Here is a 23,264-nt window from a genome sequence, read left to right on the forward strand (position 1 = left end):
ACGGGAAAGAAATATAAGGCCAATATGTAAATTAGGTAAAAATCTTTACTTAACTATAACAGATCGGTTAGAACTTAGCTGAGAAACGTACAACAATCTCATTAACGCATTTTGAAGAGTACAGAAACACATGTAAGAATAAATTTTATTCTCTTCTCTGCATACTGGAGAAATGGCAACCCACTCCAGTACTCTTGCCTGGAAAATCCCATGGACAGAGGAGGCTGGTAGGCTAGAGTTCATGGGGTCGCAAAGAGTCAGACAGGACTGAGTGACTTCTCTTCACTTCTGCATACTGGAGTGGGTAGCCTTTCCCTTCTCCAGGGGATCTTCCCAACCCAGGGATCAAACTCAGGTCTCCCGCAGTGCAGGCAGATTCTTAACCAGCTCAGCCACCATGGAAACCCAAGAATATTGGAGTGGGTAGCCGATCCCTTTTCCAGCAGATCTTCCCCACCCAGGAATTGAACAGGGGTCTCCTGCATTGCAGGCAGATTCTTTGCCAGCTGAGCTACCAGGGAAGCACCCTTTCTCTGCATATTTGCTGAATAATTGTGGGGGAGAATATACCCAAATATACCACTATTTGGGTATATTTGAGAAATACCCAAATTCACTATTAGCAGCAGTAGAGACATCAGAAGTATAATATATTTATAACATAATAAGTATATTTTATTTTATAAATATATATTTTATTTGTAATGTTATAAATAATTATAACATAAACCGTAAGACCCTCAACCATTATGTAAATGCTACCTGCTATGGACCCAATGTGTCTGTGTCCTTCCAAAATTCACATGCTGAAGCTGTAAACCCCACTGTGAGTATGTTTGGAGATAGGGCCTCTAAGGAAGTAATAAGGGTTCAGTGAGGTCATAAGGAAGGAGCCTTAATCCAACAGGATTACTGTCTTTTTAAGAAGTGACCCCAGAGAGCTCACAAACCCTCTCTCTTTCTCTTTCTCTCTCTCTCTCTCTCTCCAATCTCTTCTCTCTGCCTCCCTTTCCTGGGTAGATTAAAACATCACCTAACTGTAAAATATGGTCGTCATCAGCCAGGGTGGCTAGCAAATGTGGGTAACATCGCTGACATGGTGAGCGCACTGAGCCCTAACAATCCTGAGTTAGGTCTCACATCCCGAATTAACCAGTTAAATTAGTTTGAGGCATTGTATCTGGAATACTCTATTCCATGGAGTATAGAGCAGTAGCATTTAAATAAAGATTGAGGGAACTAGGAACTTGAAAAACTACACAGTGACATCTTGAGCACAGGAGTAGTTCATCAATGAAGACCACAGCAGCTTTGCTTACTTTCTAAGTAACTTATTAGGGTAAAATTTTACACGTTTGTGAAACTCCAGTACTTTGGCCACCTCATGCGAAGAGTTGACTCATTGGAAAAGACTCTGATGCTGGGAGGGATTGGGGGCAAGAGGAGAAGGGGACAACAGAGGATGAGATGGCTGGATGGCATCACTGACTCGATGGACGTGAGTCTCAGTGAACTCCGGGAGTTGGTGATGGACAGGGAGGCCTGGCGTGCTGCGAATCATGGGGTCGCAAAGAGTCGGACACGACTGAGGGACTGATCTGATCTGATTCCCCAAAAGTTTCAGAACAAAAACACAACCACAACTAGTACCTGAAAAAGAGCCAAAGAAGTACTAACACAGAATTTGTGGGTATCAGTTGATAGGTGTTACAGTGGAAGAGAAAACCAGTGAAATAGATGGTGGTCACATTATTCAGAATGCAGCAAAGAGAATAAGATGACAGGAAATACAAACAAGAGTGTGAGAACCATGAAGGATAAAATGAAAATGTAACATACATTTAACCAGAGCCTCAGAAGGTGAAATAGAGAGAACAGGGGCAGAAGCAATATCACGAGCTAACAGCTACAAATTTGCAGAAATAATGAAAGACACTGATCTCCAGATTTAAGAAACCTAACACCTGCCAAGCAGGATGAATAAAAAGTCAACTCACATCACAGTAAATCTGCAGAAAACAAAAGTTGGGAAATTTCAAAGCCATAAGAAGAAAAAAGCACAGAGTACGTGCAAGGATGAGAGACTTCTCACAGAAATAATGAAAATTGGAACATATTAGAATACCTTCGGAGAAGGCAATGGCACCCCACTCCAGTACTCTTGCCTGGAAAATCCCATGGACAGAGGAGCCTGGTGGGCTGCAGTCCATGGGGTCGCTAAGAGTCGGACACGACTGAGCGACTTCACTTTCTCTTTTCATTTTCATGCATTGGAGAAGGAAATGGCAACCCACTCCAGTGTTCTTGCCTGGAGAATCCCAGGGATGGCGGAGCCTGGTGGGCTGCTGTCTATGGGGTCGCACAGAGTCGGACACGACTGAAGCGACTTAGCAGCAGCAGCAGCAGAATACCTTACATGTGCTTAAAGAAACTATCTGCTAACCCATAATATCTATTAACTGAGCATTCAATACTCAGTTAAAATGTGTTTCAAGAAGGAAGGGGGAGGAAAAAAGTTGTACAACCAAAACAGAGTTCACCTCCAGCCAACCCACATTAAAGAAAATGCTAATGGATGTACTTCTGGCAGGAGGAAGATGGTCACAGACAAGTCTGAGATGCAAGAAAAAATGGAAAAGCCAAGAAAAGTAGAGCAATATTTCTGATAGAATACATAGGCAAAACACAATCTATGAAACATACAAGGTTTGAACTGCAGAATTTTAAAAACACATGACCTAATGAACATTTATAGAGCCCTACACCCAACATCCATAGAACACGCCCCTCCTCTCAAGCACACACGGGCCACTCTTAAGGAGCAACCACACACTGGGCCACGGTCAGTTTTGCAGGTGTGAAGTCAGAAACTCTCTGGCCACGGTTCAATGAAGAGAGAAAGCAACGACAAAAAAGGTAACTAGAAAATCTTCATGTGTTTAGAAATTAAGAAAAAATATTATAAATAAGCCAAGTAAAAAGATAAATCGTAACAAAACCCTAAAAATTATTTTGAGCTGAACAGTAATGAAAATGCTACATAACAAAATTTGCCAAATGCAAAACTTGTAAACAGAAATATATAACTTTAAATATACGCATTACGGGAAAAAGAGGTTAAAATTAATGAAGTAATAAAATCTACCTCAAATAGTAACAAAAAGAATGGCAAAATAAACCTTAAACACACAGACAGAAGGAAAACTAAAAGAGCAGAATTGATGACACAGAAAACAAACATACAATAGAGCACTGTAGCCAAAAACTGATTCTTTGAAAAGACTTATAGAATTGCCAAACCTCTGGCAAGCTTATGAGCAATGAGATAAAACATAAATAACCAATGGTAGGAATGAAAAGAGGGAGAAAACTATAGATTCTATAGATACTAAATGTAAAAGAGGGTATTATGAATGATTTTATGCTAAAAGATTAGAAAATATAAGACAGGCAAACCTGAGTCACAAAGAAAAAATATTTGCATAGTCCTAAAATTGTTACTTATAACATTAAAAATGATCCCACCCTCAAAAAAATCCCAGGCCCAGATGGGTTCACAAGAAAGTTCTATTAAGTATTAAGGGAATAAATAATTCCAATATTATAACTTTGCACCAGCAAGTAGAAAAAAAGGACTTACTTTCTAACTCATTTTATGATAACATGACCTTGATATTAAAACTTAGAAAAGATGATACAAGAAAGAAAAATTATAAGCGACTCTCATTTAGAAATATCAAGTTTGGTCTATCTCAGGAATGCAAGGTGGTTTTAACACTAAAAAAAATTTAATCTGTGAAATGTGCCACATTAAACAGATTAAAAGAAAAACCCACATGACCATTTAAAAAGAAACAGGACAAGTATTTGATAAAACATCTACTTCTGATTAAAATGCAAACAAAATTCCTTAGAAAATTAAGACAAGGATACTTACTAAATATTACTAATTATATTATTACTAATTATCATATTACTAATTATCATATTACTAATACTTACTAAAGGATTCTTATAAAACTCCTAAGCAAATAACATTAGTTTCAGGACTTCCCAAATAAATTAATAAATTAAAAAAAAAATCAAATTAAACATAAAAATTAAATATCCCTAAACCAAGAACGTTATTTCAGATCTTTGAGTAGATCTAAAAGGAACTATCACATGCGTTTCGGTTTCCTCTCTCAGAAGGAAGGATACCCCCACCCCTCAGCCCCATTAACAGAATTCTACAGTCACAAAGGCTTCCCTGGTGGCTCGCCTGCAATGCGGGAGACCAGGGTTCATTCAATTCCTGGGTCGGGAAGATCCCCTGGAGAAAGGAATGGCTATCCACACCAGTATTCTTGCCTGGAAAATTCCATGGACAGAGGAGATTGGCAGCCTACGTACAGTCCATGGGGTCGCAAAGAAGTCAGACATGACTGAGCGATAACACTGTCACTTTTCTAAGTCCCTACAGCTGTAACAGACGTGTTAAGGGCACGTGCAGTAGGGCACATAAGATGCAGAACTCCGAAAGCAAGTTTTCTAAGAATAACTTTCGGTCTCCTTTAGTCTCTCTCTCCATTTCTCTTACAAAATCTTCCTTCATATACAAACTGCTCCATTTTTTCCTAATGGCAACATGTTCAATGTTTCTTAGACTATTGTGAGTGTGTGTGTGGAGGGGGGTGCCTTCCTGTGGGGGTGACAGTCTGACCTTTGCTGACTAGCTTCCATCTACAGAACACTCTCTGTGCCTTTTGGTAAGTGGGACAGTGACAACTTTAGCACTTTCTATTGTCTTAACCTTCTGAAATTGTTGCTTAGCTGGCTTTTTTGTGTGTGTGTGTGACACTTGACAAGAACAGAATTGAATTAATGACTAACCAGGATTCCCTGGGATCTGCCAAATATCCTTTTTTTTCCTCCTGATAATGCTCCCATTTATATTCCTTCCTCTCAATGTTAGAAGAGTTGGAGGCCAAATTTTTAAAGATCTTCCTGCCAGCAGACTTCATTAGATATTCCTCTTGCTTCAAATCCTCTCCCCATTCCTCACCAAGCAATCTTACAGTCCTCTCCTTGGTGAAATTTCACTCAATCACCCCACAGAAAGTTCTGCAACACTTTATTCACACACATCTCTACTTGTGGATATCTAACACTGAGCTGTTTTACACACCTTACTTTCTGACTTGAGCTCAGACTTCTCCCAGGATCACTTACAGTGCCCTCTCAACATGATGATCCCAGTAAATTTTTGATTATTAACTGTGCTGAAAACTTATCTGAAAATTGATCCATTGTGGCAAAGTTTCAGGCAGGTTAAAAATATATATATATGTCTAGCTTGAATTTCTGAAGAATTTGGTATAGGAACTAAAGGCAACACAGTCTGTATAAAAAAAAAAAAAAGTGGGGGGGTGGACAATCTTTCAATGTACGATTTAGTAGATTTCTCATCCTTCCTTAGATGGTAGAAGGATGCAGTAATGAAATTCACTCATTTAAAATTTTGCTTCATTGCAAGTTTCCACCTGTGTTTCAAAAGTTCACCCTTCTACCCAAAACTAATTTTTACAACTTCTCCATAAAGGACTGAGTCATCCATTGTGCAAGCCCTAAAACCTCACAGTAATATCACCAAAGGGGCTGGGGAGTGGCCTTTGAGATTTAACTCCAGGAGTAGAGAGGTTGGTTTATAACCTACTCTTCCTATTTCCTTCCATATAACTCTGGGGTCAGCTGAAGCCTTGGGACAGCTATAAGCCAGGCAAGGACTACCCAGTCCAGTTTCAAGCCACCAGAAAAACAGGGGTCAATTGGCTTGAGTGGGATGCACAGATTTTGGAATCAGGAAAACCAATTTGATGTCTAGCTCCAGTAGTTTTGACTTTGAGCAACATTTTTAATTCCTCTGAGCAGGAATTCCCCTAGGACTAAACAGGACAATGCAGGTAAATATGTAATGCATATGGCTTAGCATATAATAAGCAATGGTACAGTAAATACATTAATAGTAACCATTAACATTATTATGCTTCTATTAGGTACCGATCACAGCTCATACAGCTCTGGGCTTATTACCTATGAGGTCTGAGCCCACACAGGAAACTTGGCCTCATGATTAGGCTTAATATTTTTTTCCTTCAGTGATGTCTCTTCAGAGTACACATGAGACACTCAAATGGCCATTCTTAAAAGGAAAAAGAAGATAATTCTTTTTCAATTTTTAATTACGTTTTGATGGTTGAGTCCTCTGGAGTCAGTCTAACTATGTTAAAATCCTGAACTATGTACAACCATGTATAGACTTGGGTAACTCTCCTTGTCTGTTCTTTGACTGTAAGGATGGAAATGACAGTATCTCCCTCAAAGTTAAGCAAATTAATTAAGTTAATAAACAGAATATTTAGAATGAAACTGTAGAACAATTGTTTTGCAGGTCCAAAAACCTTACTTTGCTTATTGATTCTGGCTTAACAGGTTGACATTCCTGCTAAAACTATACTAGAATGCCAACAGCCATTTTCACATCTAAATTACGTTTTATGCAGTGTTTTAACCCTAAGATACTTTATTATCAGGTATCAGCTAAAGCAAAAATTTGTAATTTGCATGTATGAAATATTTTCACTGAAAATCAAACTGGCAATTTTAAATTAAATCTTTGGTTCAGAAAAAACCAACTCCTGTTATTCTCTTGCATATAAACTGTTCATAAAATTAAGTGCTTTTCCTTACAAGTTGAGCATGACATTGAAGATTTTATTTTTGACACATCAAAGCTATTTACTGGCATATTTTGTGCTTAACTATATTTAACAAAGATTTTGAATGAAGTGCATACTGAACCAAATTCTTTCAGTTCATAATAATCTCAGAAAAAATGTGACACTCTTCCTGCCTCTAACAGTTGGCTCATCCTTCCAACCGTCCTAACGGCTTCCTGAGTTATTTCCAGCCAGCTAACTAAGAACATTCAGGTTACCAAGGGTGAGGGAGGAAGACGATATAAAAAGGAATTGAACAGGGATTTCTTGGTGGTCCAGTGGCTAAGAGTTCATGCTCTTAGTTCATGGGAGTTCATGCTCCCAATGCAGTGGGCTAGGGTTTGATCCCTGGTCAGGGAACTAGATCCCATGTGCTGCAATTAAGACCTGGTGCAGTCAAATAAATAAATAAAACTTTTTTTTTTTTTTTAAAGGAATTGAACAAAGAACATGACAGGAAAATAAGAGGGACTGAAGAACCAAGAGATAAGCTCACGGATACAAAACACACCCTTCAAAAAAGTGAAAATCCTGCTGGTATACTTCTAATAAAACTTGTACCAGGATGAATGTGTGAAACATACACATCAAATATAATTTACGTTACACTATTTACCCCCCAGAGCGCAGAAAACATGCTTGTCACTGCCCGACACCTGAATACATAGAGGCGGCGATATAAATGGTAAATAAAGGATCTTTGTGAAAGTGGCTCAGTCATGTCCAACTCTTTGTGATATGATGGACTATACAGTCCACGGAATTCTCCAGGACAGAATACTGGAGTGGACAGCTATTCCCTCCTCCAGGGGATCTTCCCAACCCAGGGACAAAACCTACGTCTCCCTCATTGCGGGTGGATTCTCTACCAGCTGGGCCACAAGGGGAGCCCAAGAATATGGAGTAGTAGCCTATATCGTCTCAGCGGGCTTTTCCAACCCAGGAATCGAAATGGGGTCTCCTGCTGTGCAGGTGGATTCTTTACCAACTGACTATCAGAAAGAAAAGTACTACTGTACTTTTCAAGGTACTATAAGATTAAAAATGTTTATTTTTGTGTTTAGCTTTTACGTATTATTTGCGTGAAAAGTATTATAAACATATTACAGTACAGTGCTGTGTAGCCAACTGTGTTAGCTGGGTACCTAGGCTAACTTTATTGGACTTGCAAACAAACTGTACTTAGAAACCCGCTCCTGGAAAGGAACCTGTTCCTATTAATGGCACCCCACTCCAGTACTCTTGCCTGGAAAATCCCACGGACGGAGGAGCCTGGTAGGCTGCAGTCCATGGGGTCGCTAAGAGTCGGACACGACTGAGCGACTTCACTTTCACTTTTCACTTTCATGCATTGGAGAAGGAAATGGCAACCCACTCCAGTGTTCTTGCCTGGAGAATCCCAGGGACAGGGGAGCCTGGTGGGCTGCCGTCTATGGGGTCACACAGAGTTGGACACGACTGAAGTGACTTAGCATAGCATAGCATATGCTGTTCTACTCTTTAGCAATCTGCTTTTGGCTTGTCCGGCTACGTGTCGGGTATGTCTATAGTGGCTAAGGAAAGCTATAATGCAAACAGTGCCCAGCAGATTTGCTACTTCACGGAGATAGACTATACTTCTATTTATAACCAGTGAAAGAGCAAATAAATGCCATCCCAAAATGAATATTATTTGAGAATTTAGTAAGAACTTTGTAAATCATCCTGGGGGAGGAAAAACTTGTCATGATGATAAAGGATAAACAGAAACAATTATATAAAGGTATGTTTAGAAATGTCCTTAAGTTAATAAAGGAAGAATTAAGAACTATGCCATGAGTCTATACATTACTGCCTTCATGTATGTTTTAATAATTAATTTAATGAGAAATTTAAACTCCACATCTGCAGCTATAGGATTAAAAAAAATCTTGATTTCATAAATGCCTTTGTGTATTTTTCACTGATTTCTCAGTTCAGTTCAGTTGTTCAGTCGTGTCCAACTCTTTGCGACCCCATGGACTGCAGCACACCAGGCCTCCCTGTCCATCACCAACTCGCAGAGTTTACTCAAACTCATGTCCATTGAGTCAGTGATGCCATCCAACCAGCTCATCCTCTGTCGTCCCCTTCTCCTCCTGCCTTCAATCCTTCCCAGCATCAGGGTCTTTTCAAATGAGTCAGTTCTTCTCATCAGGTGGCCAGAGTATTGGAGTTTCAGCTTCAGCATCAGTCCTTCCAATGAATATTCAGGACTGATTTCCTTTAGGATTGACTGCTTTAATCTCCTTGCAGTCCAAGGGACTCTCAAGAGTCTTCTCCAACACCACAGTTCAAAAGCAATCAATTCTTCAGTGCTCAGCTTTCTTTACAGCCCAACTCTCACATCCCAATAACTAAAAGTAAAAACCATACAAAAATCTGTCCTAAAGCAACTTGAATCTAGAAGTATGAGAAACATTTGCAGAGTTCAGTTCCTTGCTGAGAAACCACAAGACTTAAGGAGTTAACATCTAAGAAAACTTTTTCTAAACCCATTTAACACTCAGTCTATCTGTGGGCTCCAAGCCTGGCTATGCATTAGAATCTCCTGTGGAGCTTTTACAGGCTGTGCGAGGCAGCCTTTCAAAAGAATGAGGCAGATCTGCAAGAAGGGATATGAAAAGATCTCCAAGACATGCTGGAAAGCAACAAAAGCCAGGTGCAGAAGAGTACGCCCCCACCCACCCATGCCTGCATGCCTGCAAATGCAGAGTACAATGTGTGGAACCATCTGCAAAAAAACGTGTAAGAGAAAACTGAATGGATACAGAATGGAGGGGAGGGACAATTGCTTTCACCATGCAACTTTCAACATCTTTTTACTGTGTTTTTTTTTTAATTATTATTTTTGTTTTGCTTTGATAGGAAAGTAGGATATACTGGTGGGCACACGTAAGGAGAGGACTGTGCCAGGCTCTCATGAGCGCAGGGCCCACCATTTATCCAGGGAACATAACCAGGGATGTATTTGACTCCACAGCCACCCTGGATGGGCTGCTTTTCTATCGTGTTTTCAAATTCACTGGCATTATACTTGGTAAATCTCCACTTCTTGGAGATGTGGATCTTCTGGCAGCCAGGGAACTTGAACTTGGCCCTAGGGAGGGCCTTACTCACATGCTCCTTGTTCCGCAGCTTGGTGCGGATGGACACCATGACTTGGCCAGTGTCGACCCTGGCCACTGTGCATACCTGTCTGGAGCCCATTAGCTCCAGCAGAGCATAGCGTCTTGTTCCTGTGGATAACGTGGAAGGGGTGGAGCCACATTTGGATGTGAATGCCATCTTTGCCACTGCTTTTCACCATGTACTTGCTGGCACAAATACGGGCAGCCTCCAGCGCTTCAGAGGAAAGTGGCTCCTACGCATCTGACACTGTGGCCACAGAGTGGGAACTCAGCTTCTTTTGGCTTCTTCTGCCCCAGGTCAAAGATGTGGATCTTAGCATCACGGACACACCTCGACCGAAGCCAGACTTTGAACAGAGCTTGTTCTTACAGTACACCAGGAGGGGCGGTGGCCATGGTGACACCAGGATCTTCGGGGAAAAGAGCTGCTTATTTTTTCTTAAAAGAAAAAAATACATTCTTGAGACCCCCCTTAGATCTACAGGGAAAAGTTAATGGGTGGTACCTAATAATCTTCATTTTTAACAAGCTCCCCAGGCAATTCTTTTGCTCAGTAGAGAAATGGCAGTTAAGGAACTATTGATCTAAAGCCCTAGCAGAGAGGCTAGGGCAATGCCTTATTCACAGTTGCTTCCTGTGAAAACTCTGTTACTCCAATTAGACTTCACATTTCTTAAAGATATGAGTAATAGTTGCTTCTCTTGTGGCTCAGCTGGTAAAGAATCCGTCTGCAATGCAGGAGACCTGGGCTCGATCCCTGAGTTGGGAAGAATCCCTGGAGAAGGGAAAGGCTACCCACTCCAGTATTTTGGCCTGGAGAATCCAGGAGGATTCTCATGGACTATACAGTCCATGGGGTCACAAAGAATCTGACATGACTGAGCAACTTTCACTTCACTTCACTAATAACTTAGAATTTCCTATTCTCCTCTGACCTACCTAAAGCTGACTATACAGTAGATGCTCAAAGAATATTTACTGATTGACAGAAAGCAGAAATTCCAAGCACATTAGAGAGGCATTAGTTTGGGCTACTATCCTGGCCAATATTCTAGGATACTCAAATTAAATGTGAATTTTGCAGATAGAAAGGGATAGAAAACAGATGTGATGGGGAAAAAATAAATAACAGATGACTTTTTCTTTCAAGATCTTATTTTGAAATGTCCATACTTTTTGTTAATGAAAAAGAATGTAGTATTATTGGATGTTCAAATTTAGTCATAGGTATTTATAACCATATTGTGCAAAAAAGGATCTCTGTTCATTACAGATTTATATATTATGCCCATTTATTCTGTTCTCCTTTCTTGTAGCTTCTAAGTGTTCCTATCTTAATTTTCCAAGTGGGGTTATCTACTAGAAGAATACATAGATTAAATAGATTATAGGTTGAAACAGATTTTTAAAAGATGAACCAATAGCCCAGCTCACAGTTCTGTTGTCCACTGTGAGTATGGGAAGGAAAGCTATATTTTCTAGGGCCTAATGTCTAGTCAAGGCTACGGTTTTTTCAGCAGTCATGTATGGATGTGAGAGTTGGACTGTGAAGAAAGCTGAGCACTGAAGAATTGATGCTTTTGAACTGTGGTGTTGGCGAAGACTCTTCAGAGTCCCTGGGACTGCAAGGAGGTCCAACCAATCCATCCTAAAGGAGATCTGTCCTGGGTGTTCACTGGAAGGACTGATGGTAAAGCTGAAACTCCAATACTTTGGCCACCTCATGCGAAGAGTTGACTCACTGGAAAAGACCCTGATGCTGGGAGGGATTGAGGGCAGGAGGAGAAGGGGACGACAGAGGATGAGATGGCTGGATGGCATCACTGACTCGATGGACATGAGTTTGAGTGAACTCCAGGAGTTGGTGATGGACAGGGTGGCCTGGCCTGCTGCAATTCGTGGGGTCACAAAGAGTTGGACACGAATGAGCAACTGAACTGAACTGAATGACATCTACAGAATATTTAATGTATAAAGGGCTAAAAAATCACACCCTGGGATAAAATACAACAGCAAGTCATAAACTTTTATATTGAGGACACTTCAGTGATGAGTCAGCTACAAAGGACAGGAATCAACTCAAGTAGATCCAGTGCCCTAGTAACCTTTCTCCTCTTGTAAACAGTCTTCAGTGCCCAAACCTAAGGGAAGAGATTACATGCAGAGCCAAGCTAAGAGCAAGGATTCATCTTAGAGAACTTCCTGTTGGAACAGAAACAAAAGTTTCTGAGAGGTCTACTCAACACCCTTAGCAGGCTTTTTCATTCTCAGTGAAGAATGAGTCAGAGTAGAGGTTTGGATCATGGAAACCTTGACATAATCCTTAACAAGTATCCCTACAGGAAGATTTCAAAGAACTTCAACAAAATTACAAATCAGAAGTACTCAACAAAAGCAAAATGGGTGGTGCTGAGTTGTCCAGAAAAGTCAGCAGCAAATAGTGCACCACACTATTTCAAAACACACTGTAAGAGCAAAGTGTAAAGTCTATAATATGCAGGGATTTTTACCTATTAGATCCATTCTGAAGAAAATGTATTATTATAAGTTCCTCAAAGTTCATTTTGTAATTTTTCTTTATTTCCACTAGAGGTCAGATGATAGATGATTGGCAAATACAAGAAAAATCCAGGCAGTCCTTGCTTTGCACAGTAGTGTGGGACCATAAAAACACTTAGACAAGTTGAAACCACACAAAGCTATCTTAGTAATCGTTGGGAAAATCACAACTGTCCCTTGAGCTTCAAAAATGTTGTGAAAACACTCTTACTGTTAATTGTAATGTATAGAGAAATGAAAAATTGGTAAAACATTTATTTAGTACACTGTAATTTAAAATATGATGCTCTTAAGTGTACCTTCACTGAGTGCTTCTGGCTGCACATCCAGAGCCTCTCAAGGGGCGGCAGGGTCAACACTCTTACCGTCAGTTACTCATTTTACTATTTCATTTATGCTCAATTTAAATTTCACTTCCAGAAACATCACTTTTTGTTCTTTGCTGGACTTTCATCTTTATTGACCACTTCCCTCTTTTGATCACCCCACTTTGTATGTAAGATGGGTAAGATGTCGGCTTTATCGGTGGGAAAGCAGGATGCAGCACAACACCCTTTCCTGTCTGGGCGTGAGCTGAAGGACAGATGCCCAGCTGTCACTGACATACTGACCTGCTGACCTGCAAACTGAAGAGCTAGCAGCAAACTCTGTTCTTTATTTGCACAGTTAATATATCATGGTGGCCAAAATTTGAATCGTGTTATTGGGGGACTGGTATTTAACTAAACCATGGTGATACAGTGATGTAAGGAGAAATATATATTTGGTCTTCCTTCCTGGTTCCTTGCACAACAGTACCTAAAACCTTTGTAAAGTTCCTGAATGACAGAGGAGCGTCTTTTGTTATTCATAACAAGCCCCTCTCAACCACACTTGAGTTTATGCTAATACGGTGACCCTGGACGGGACCATGGATAGCTTCACAATGGCCAAGTTGCCCAACCGACTGTGTGTTTAGAGATTTAGAGTTTTCAGCCCATGTCCAACCTTCAAGGAAGGGAGAGAAGTTGGAAATTAAAAAAAAAAAAAATCACCAATGGCTAATGATTTAATCTATCATATCTACATAGTGAAGCTTCTATTAAAAACCCTACCCAAAGGGTTTGGAGTGCTTCAGGGTTGGTGAATGCATTCAGGGGCCAGAAGAGTGGCATATCCCCAATTCCAAAGGGACAGAAGTATGTGGGACCCTTAGGACCTTGCCCTATGTACCTCTTCATCTGGTTATTCATTTATAACCTTTATAATATCTTTTATAATTATATAAAGAATAGCACAAAGGGAAGTGCTTCCCTGGGTTCTGTGAACCATCAGAGCAAATTATCAAACCTAAATAGGGAGTCATGGAAACCCCCAATTAGCAGCCAAGTCAGACAGAAATGGACATAACCCACGAATTCACTATTTGTGATTGGTGTCTGAAGTAAAGGGAGCAGATTAGTTGGACCGAGCCCTTAACCTATGGTGGTGATGTTGTATAGGTGCTAAGTCATGTCCAACTCTTTGCAACCCCATGGACTGTAACCTACCATGCTGCTCTGTCCGTGGGATTGTCCAGCCAAGAATAATGAAGTGGGTTGCCATTTCCTTCTCAGATGGCATCTTACCGACCCAGGGATCAAACCCGTGTCTGCTGCATGGGCAGGCAGATTCTTTACCACTGAGCCACCAGGGAAGACCCCCAAATATGGAACATTTCACAGTTAACCTGTGGGGTCTACTCTAACTTCAGGTGATCACTGTCAGAGTTGAATTAAATTGTAAGACACCCAGTTGGTGTCTACAGAGAATTGAGTGTAGAAAACCCACACATTTGGTGTCAGAAGTGCTATAACCAGAGAAACAGTTTTCCTTTGCATGTTACTGAAATCTGTGCAAATCAGAACCACACAAAGTACGGACTGCCTATACAGTATTCTCTAAAACAGTATTTCTGAAACTGTCCCACAGGAGTTAAGGTTACACACATAAAGATTCCACAGTCAACTAAGACTAGGGAGGTGTTGGGCTGAGATCAAATCACTTTATTTACCAGAAAAACACCTTGGAGAATTCAACCAGCTGATGTGCACACTGCATTTCGCAGCTGGGGATCAAGGTGGTGGTATTATTTCCCACCTTAGGAATGTGTTATAGAAGTTAACGTTCAGACTCACCAGCTCTGAATATTTACTACACATTTAATGTCTTATAATTACAATTGTTATAGTTTAAATTTACAATTTTTTTAAATTTACAATCTTTACAATTGGTACAAAGTACTGGTATATTAAATGTTTAGTAAAACCACTCCCTTAACACAGGATACCAAATTAGCAACAGCATTACCAATCACTTACAGCATACAGTATTGGAAAACATATGAGCAAGAAAAGTCAATAACTAATAACACACTAAAACTATCTCTACCTCTCTCTTTTTTTGCACTGGGGATCCAGGGCTTCCGTAGTGGCTCAGAGGGTAAAGAATCCTCCTGCAATGCAGGAGGATCTGGGTTCTATCCCTAGGTTGGGACAATCCCCTGGAGGAGGGCCTGGCAACCCACTCTAGTATTCTTGCCTGGAGAATCCCCATGGACAGAGGAGCCTGGCGGGCTATCGTCTGTGGTCGCAAAGAGTCAGACACGACTGAGAGACTGGGCACAGCACCGCAGAGAGGATCCTAGTTCCCGATCAGGGATCCTTGAACCCATGACCCCTGCAGTGGAAACTTGGGAGTCTAAACCACTGGACAGCCAGGGAAGTTCCTAAAACTATCCTTTTAACCTTAAAAGAAACTTATCGAGATGTTGTCTCATATTTCCCTTATCACAATATAACTGTGTGTGTGTGCGTGCGCAGTCGCTCAGTTGTGTCAGACTCTTTGTGACGCCATCACAACGTAATTAACAAATATCGATAGGGCACTTCCTAGGCGCAAGCCTAAAAACTGTACCCTTACTTTAAAGGGCTGACAATTTTACCAAAATACACAATAAGAAGCAAGATACACAATATCACTACGCCACACGTCTGCTTTTCTTCTGGGCAAAATTACCTATCAGCCAGGACCACCCTTCTCCACAGAGCTTCTTTCTTAGGGTTAAAATTTTAAAGCTACCATCTAGCATTGTGAGCTCTCTGACCTCAAAAATGATAACCATGCCTGCCAAGCCTGTTTAAGTGATATCTGCAAAGTCCCTTTTGCATTGCTTGACTCCATTCCTGGCTAGGCCCATCCAGTTGTCACCAAGGTATCAGAATGAGAGTGGGCAATTTAAGAAGACCTCTTACTGAATTCCCCATCAAAATCTTGAAGTTTTTCTCTAGGTAAGAAAACAAAATCAGAAGCAGCAATAGGGACCAGCTAAAGAAGATAAGAGATAGCAGGAAAAACATATATCAAGGAGAGAGATGAACACTGTTAAATGAATGCCCATCTGACCTGTGGCAATATAGTGCACAAACTGTACAATGCATGCCAGTAGCTCACAGAACAGAGGATAACTTGGGTCCATGATGCTAAGACATTAAAATTAAGTGGTACAGTATTCTATCAAGAAGAGCACAATGTATTGCTAAAATCCTTCTAAAAATAGTTGACACATAAAGAATTTTAACTCCTGAGTAACTTTTCTGAGGATACTCAGCCACATTTCACAGTAGAACCTTGGGGGAAATCTTGTTTAAGTACTCTATAACATTTCCCAAAGATGGCAATGCCATTGCTATAGTTTTTAATACGCTAATCTGTAAAATGTTAACACTTCATTGCAGTTGTTCCCAGGTTAAAGGTTACCTATTACTATGAAATGTTTCTAGCATTTTAAAAAGTAGGGATTCAAAAGGAATAAAGCAAGGGAGAAATAAAACAGTTTCAAATTAAAATCATATCACACAGAAACTCCAAGTCAAGGCATCTTTCTAAGGTAGTAGGACCAGAAAACTATTCGGTGAAGTAAGCAAGCAACTCTCACATTCTACTTTGGGAGTCATTGTCCCAAACCATCTGCACACAGACATAAGTAAATGAAAACACTCTTATGATACAGGCATAGTAATGTATATTATCATATACTGCATATAACAGACTGTCATGCTATTAATAAGTGGAATCCAAACTCTACTTTTGAATCCATTATCTTTCAACCATTTACTTATGATTGATCACTCTTCAATTAACAATTTTCAACCCATTGAGGTTGACACACAAATCTGAGTGGGGTGTCCAGAGGGGAGGTCATCTCTGGAAGCACTGGCAGGCAAGTGGAAAAGGGGGACAGAGAAGGGGAGGAGGCCACAGAGGGTACCTTCAGGAGCCTTTACCCCTCTGGGGACACCTGGAAGATGACTCCATGCAGAAGGGGCTTCAGGTGGTCCCAGCAGTGGAAGAGGAAGCTAAGATATTTATCCACTGTCTCCCAGTCAACAAAGGTTAAGGGCTATCCAGAGGCATTAACTGCCCAGAATTCCCAGCCTGCTTCACATGGTAAGCTGCTGAGCACCTGGAGCCAGAACAAGCCCTCAGGTCAATTCTCAAGTCTTTCAACAAGAAAGTATTCTAGACACAGGGACAGAGAGAGAGCTGATGATGTTATTCAGTTGCTCAGTTGTGTCTGACTCTTTGCAACCCCATGGACTGCAGCACACCAGGCTTCCCTGTCCTTCACTCTCTCCCAAACTCTGGGAGAGACAGAGATGGAAATACAGAAGCCAGGGGAGATGGGTGGGGTTCAGGTGAGCCTGCTACCTGGGTGGACTGTAGTCGAGCCAAACTAATGTGCAGCAATACTGAATTTGGTTACTCTTTGTACGTATACACATGATCATCTTAACATTCACCGTGCTCTTCATCCTTCTGTCCATTACTCCTCCAATCTCTCTGTGATGAATAATGAACAAGTACATACATAAAATACATATGATGGGTGTGGAGAAAAGGGAACCCTCCTACACTGTTGGTGGAATGCAAACTAGTACAGCCACTATGGAGAACAGTGTGCAGATTTCTTTAAAAACGTAACAGAACTGCCACACAACCCAGCAATCCTGCTGCTGGGCATATACACCAAGGAAACGAGAAATGAAAGAGACACATGTACCCCAATGTTCACTGCAGCACTGTTTACAATAGCCAGGACATGGAAGCAACTTAGATGCCCATCAGCAGACGAATGGATAAAGAAATTGTAGTACATATATACAATGGAATATTACTCAGCTATAAAAAGGAACACATTTCAGTCAGTTCTGATGAGGTGGATGAAACTGGAGCCTATTATACAGAGTGAAGTCAGTAAGAAAGAGAAACACAAAAACTGTATATTAACATGTATATATGGAATTTAGAAAGACAGTAACGACAATCCTATAAGTAAGGCAGCAAAAGACACACGGATGTAAAAAACAGACTTTAGGACTATGTGGGAGAAGGTGAGGGGGGATGATTTGAGAGAACCGCATTGAAACATGTACATTACCATATGTGAAACAGATGACCAGTGCAAGCTGGATGCATGAAGCAGGGCACTCAAAGCCGGTGCTCTGGAACAACCCAGAGGGATGGGGTGGGGAGGGAGGCGGGAAGGGGTTCAGGATGGGGGGACACATGTACACCCATGGCTGATTCATGTCAATATACGGCAAAAAACCATCACAATATTGTAATTATCCTCCAATTAAAATAATTAATTTTAAAAATAAAGGCATATGCTACACACACACACAAATACGTACGATAAAGTGATTATACATAAATAGGTACAGACTAAGTAAATAATATTAATAATGTTACCAATCAATAAGTAATAGTTAATACTTAATTTCTGAACAAAGATTAAGGACAAAGTTGTCCAACTTGATGAGGAAATGCAAAACTGATTTGTGCATGTGGGAACTCAGCAACACTCAAGAGGGAGAAATAACCATTCCTATCAGTTCCAGAGACACACATAAAGCTGATGGGTTATAAAGATCTGTTCTGTCCCACCTCTGAGAGCAGCCTCAGCTCTGGGCCCACTACCATGAATCCCTTGTGAGACAGGATATGATGCAGAAGATTGAAACGGGGAGCAGACGGAAGGAGGGCAATCATCTTTTAGACAAAAGGGATTAAAATATTTTAGCTATCTTAAGAGAAGTTCCACAGAGAAAGTAGCACTTCAGGAACTATTTTTGAATGAAGAAAAGACATTATGGTGATGACCAGGGAATTTCCAGAGATTTTTTTTTTTCTGCTGAAGAGGAAAGTGTCCTGCTATACTTATATATCTGTGGTGAGGGCTAGGGGGTGGGGGATGGCTAGACAGAGGATAAACACTAAGGAAAGTGGGGGGCGGGGACCTGAGGAAGGAAAACAAAGCTAGGATAAGGCAGAAGAGATTAGATCATGCAGGGACAGCAAGAGGTAAAAATAAAATGAAGAGGGATTTCTGCAGGTGGAGGTACCAGCCGTATTAGCTTATTCGTTTGTACGCCACAGTGCGGTACATGGATGAAACAGGCACTCGACACTCTCTGCTTTCCTTCCATCAGGAGATGAACACACAGTGTAAAATGAACCCAAATGCCTTCTACGGCTCAACTATTCACTCATTCAAAGCACTCTCAGGACACTGGAAACACAACAATGATAAAATCAAGAAACCAAGTGTCTACACTCTCGAAGCTTACATTTTACTGGAAGGAGATAGAAATGAGGCTGGTACAGCCCGAAGGAGCAGTGGCCGGGGACGATGCCGGACAGTCTGCTGGGTCTTAGGGGCCACAGGAATGCTTCCGCTCTGAGTGGGATTCAAGCAGAAGAGTCACAGGATCTGACATTTTAAAAGCACCTTCTCTGGTTTCTGTGTTGGCAGGAGGAGGACTAGTTAGGAGGCTATTGCAATAATCTCAATTTATATAGGAGAGGGAGGTGAAATGATGAGAAGCGGTGAGATTCTTAAGGTGAGCCAACAGGATTTTGCTGAAAATTCAGTGCAGATTACGCGGGAAGAAAAGTGAAAGTGTTAGTCGCTCAGTCAAGCCTGATTCTGTGACCCCTTGGACTGTAGCCAGCCTCCTCTGTCCATGGAATTCTCCAGGCAAGAATACTGGAGTGGTTGCCATTCCTTTCTCCAGAGAAGAAGTGAGGATGACTCCAAAGATTCTGGCCCAAAGGAACTGCCATTAACTGAGATGAAGAGGATGGTGGAAAGAGTAGGACTGACTGGGAAGCCAGATCTGGAGTTTCACTTTAGACACACTAGAGGATCAGATGCTTACTATTCATCCAAGTAGAGATACTGAGTTGGCAATTACATATTTAAGACGAGAACTCAGGGAAGAGGTCTACAAAGGTGATAAAAATTTAGGGATCACCCACACACAGATGAAAGCTGAAGTGGTGAGACCAGACAAATGTCAGAAAAAGAGAACTACTGAGGAATGAGCCCTGTGGCACTCCAGTGACGAAAGACCAGGGAGATAAGAAGGAAGCGCAATGAGGACTGAGGATGAGGGGAAGGACGGGACAGCGAGGCCTGAGAACTATCAGAACAGGGATCTTCCAGAAGCCAAGTAAGGCTAGGTTCAGAGAGAACGGACTTCAACTAGATAAGGAAAGATGGGAAGAAAAACCACAGCTGGAGGCAGCGAATACAGAGAATTCTTCTGGTGAATTTTACTACAAAGGGAGAAAAGAAATAAGGCTGCAACTGAAGGATGAATGTCAGATCGTTTATTTTTTAATGAAGTTAAATATTATTTGCACACTAATGAGGGGGAAAAATGATACTGGGGAAGGGGGTAACTGCTTGAATAAGGAGATGGGATCTTCTACAATGAATACACCTACAGATAATCTCCAATGACTTAGCAGTTTCCTTTTCTTCCTGAAATTACATTTCCAGAAAATTTCCTATTTCTGAAAATAGATCTCTCCAACTAAAGCAAACTTTGGCTCACATACAAATGGTTGAATGTGAGATGTGTAGCACTGACACTTCAAAAACAGTGACTACAATAAAAAGTGTCTGAAGGGGAAAGTGTCACTTATTTGAAGAATATATACTATTTTGACAGAACAGATAAACTACTTTTCATCATGTAAGGATCCCTTCTTTCTGTGGTGTGTACAAACCCTTTAGCTACATTTTATTAATCTACTTCAAGGTCTACTGAAGTGTACCGTTATGCATACCTGAATGAATAGATTTCAAGCAGGCTTGAAGTCTGCTAGAAAAATGGCCCACCTGAGCAGCTGATCTACAAGTCATCCAATCTTGCCATAAATACAGAGGAATGTGCTGAGGCTGTGAGTAGTTACTGACACTGCTGGGCAGGCAAGGTCACCATTAAAACAGAGAGGAACCCAGAGGCCCCTAGCATGGTCAACACCGTCAGAATGGCTGAGCCTGATGGGATCCAGTTCCTGGATGGCACCATCATTGGCAACAGGACATCAGTATGAGAACTGAAGTCCAGGTTAGCTTGTCCTGCCAATGGGACGAATTCTGCCGAGCCTTCCGCTTTACAGAGCCATTCTCATTTGGTTAAATTCTTCAATCTTTTACTTCCATTAGCAAAACCTGTATCCTTTACCTGTGTCTGTATTATCCTTTCGGCAATCACCATCACCCTTCTGACAATCTTACACATAAGCATTTTAGATGATAACGCCTCTTTATCTCAATAAATATATCTTTTCTCACAACTATTAAAATATGGAGTAAGCACTGCAAACACAGGATTTAACAGATACCACTGTTAAGGACAAAATTAAATTTAAAAAACCAAAATCCGTTTAAAGTAGTTTTAAGGAAAAATATTAAGTAAACAGTACAATTGCTATGCAGATGTGGCAGAAACCATGATGGTGGTCAATGAAAGCTTGAAATGTGACAGTGGTAAGGAAACCAAAAATCACTGATGTGGTGAAGAGAGACGAAAAATCATGCATATCTTAACATCACTTGATCCTTAAGTTCTAAGAAACTTGTGCCACAGTCTTCCTCCGTCCTGTCCAAAGAAACAGAGAACCTCTCAAAGCACCGAAACCAGTGAATGCATCATGCAGCAGCCCGGAAGGCCAAAAACAAAGCACCGTGCAGCTGACAGGAGGTAAGTGGAGAGAGCCGCTGGGTGACACTCCTGAAGGGAAAGGCAGCCCCCAGCGAGGCAATCCTGGGGGAGAGGGTGTGTGAAAGGCTGTGGAGCTTCCAAATGCTCATCATTTCCAACAGGGTTTCAAGGAATGAGAACCCAAGCTCAGGGCCGGGAATCTGAGCTCTCCTCCCACAAGGGGAGAGCAGAGAAGAGGAAAATAAGGCAAGCAGAGCCCAGCGCGGACTACTTGGCATCTGGATGGCTGGAAAAGTGGACATGAGGAGAGAAGTCCCTGAATCAAATAGAAGGGACTCTGCTCTCCCCGTAACCATGGCATCGAAGGAAATGTTGATCCTCCGATATGCAGAAAATAAGGACAGGCCAGCAAAAAAAAGGAAAGTGACTTCAAGAACCAGACACACAGAAAGCTGGCCTTAAAATAGGAAGAATGTAAGAGGAATATGAGTCAGACCTGTGACAAGTTAAATTAAGTAAAAAAGCTCCAATTCCTCTAATCTGCAGACAGCTTACATCCCAAGGCTCCTTCATGAAGCAGTGACATGAAAAAGACTGGCCACATGTCTATGGCGCAGCGTGTGTGACCAGTGAGGCTCTGAGGGAGGCCACAGACAAGAGCAAAGTCCTGGGAACCCACGAGGCTCTGGAGAGAAGGTGCCCATGCGGCCGGCCACCACAGAAAGCTTCCCAAGTCATCGATGGGAACCATCCACAAAGTCTCTGCTTCAAAAGATGCCTTTTGCCCCATACTTGTTACAGAGATTTCTGGACAGTGTAAGTATCTCCAGGACTTCCAGACAGATGTCCAGGGCCATTTAATTTTCTTTTTTACATTTATTAATATTTAAGTATCATAAATCGAAAGAACCACAGTGGACTATGTCCCAATTTATTTGTCAAACAGGACCACTCATCTGCGAATAGCTTTTGTGCATACAAAACCACCAAATTATCTACAATGGCATAGCTTTCCCCAGCTTCTGCAGTTTCATAATTTATCGCACACGATATCAGACTGCTATGATTACTGATAAACACAAGTTGATATTATGTTTGAAATCCTGTGTTTTGAGCTCAAGGAAAACACTTCCACTTTCCAAAGGAAGAGAAGTTTAACACTTCTCCACAAAGCATTCTGAAAGTTTTACTTCCCCCTACCCCTAAAATGAAAATTGGATATGTCATTGTGTTTCCTCTAACAATGATTTTTGATGTATTAGAATTATCAGATGAATGCAACTTACAGCCCTGATAAAAAAGTATCTTACATTTGCATAGTTAGTATGTTTATCAAACTTGTATTTCACTTCAAGTGCTCCTTACCCTTTCTGTCAATCAAAAGTCTCTTTAGAAAATAAATTTTAAACAGAGTTACAGCTTTAAAAAAGTGGGCTTCCCTGGTAGCTCAGCTGGTAAAGAATCTGCCTACAATGCAGAAGACCCCAGTTCGATTCCTGGGTTGGGAAGAGCCCCTGGAGAAGGGATAGGCTACCCACTGCAGTATTCTGGCCTAAAGAATTCCATGGACTGTATAGTCCATGGGGTCACAAAGAGTCAGACACAACTGAGCGACTTTCACAGCTAAAAACAATTTCAGAATGTATAATGCTAGGAACTTAAGAATGTACCTAAATGCTTATCAAGAATAAAGATAAACACAAAAATATATACATATACATCGCAGCACTGTTAAGTACTAAAAAAAAAAAAAAGAGAGA

General features: G+C 41.1%; 1 protein-coding gene and 1 pseudogene across 1 annotated transcript in view; both read right to left on the bottom strand.

The window, feature by feature from the left end:
- Nucleotides 1-23,264, bottom strand: part of KDM7A (lysine demethylase 7A) — a 78,015-nt gene that overhangs the window by 42,631 nt on the left and 12,120 nt on the right. The window lies entirely within an intron of this gene.
- Nucleotides 7-22,903, bottom strand: LOC133246493 (large ribosomal subunit protein uL16-like; annotated as a pseudogene).

The sequence above is a fragment of the Bos javanicus genome, chromosome 4 (assembly GCF_032452875.1).
Source record: "Bos javanicus breed banteng chromosome 4, ARS-OSU_banteng_1.0, whole genome shotgun sequence".
Taxonomy (NCBI): Eukaryota; Metazoa; Chordata; class Mammalia; order Artiodactyla; family Bovidae; genus Bos; species Bos javanicus.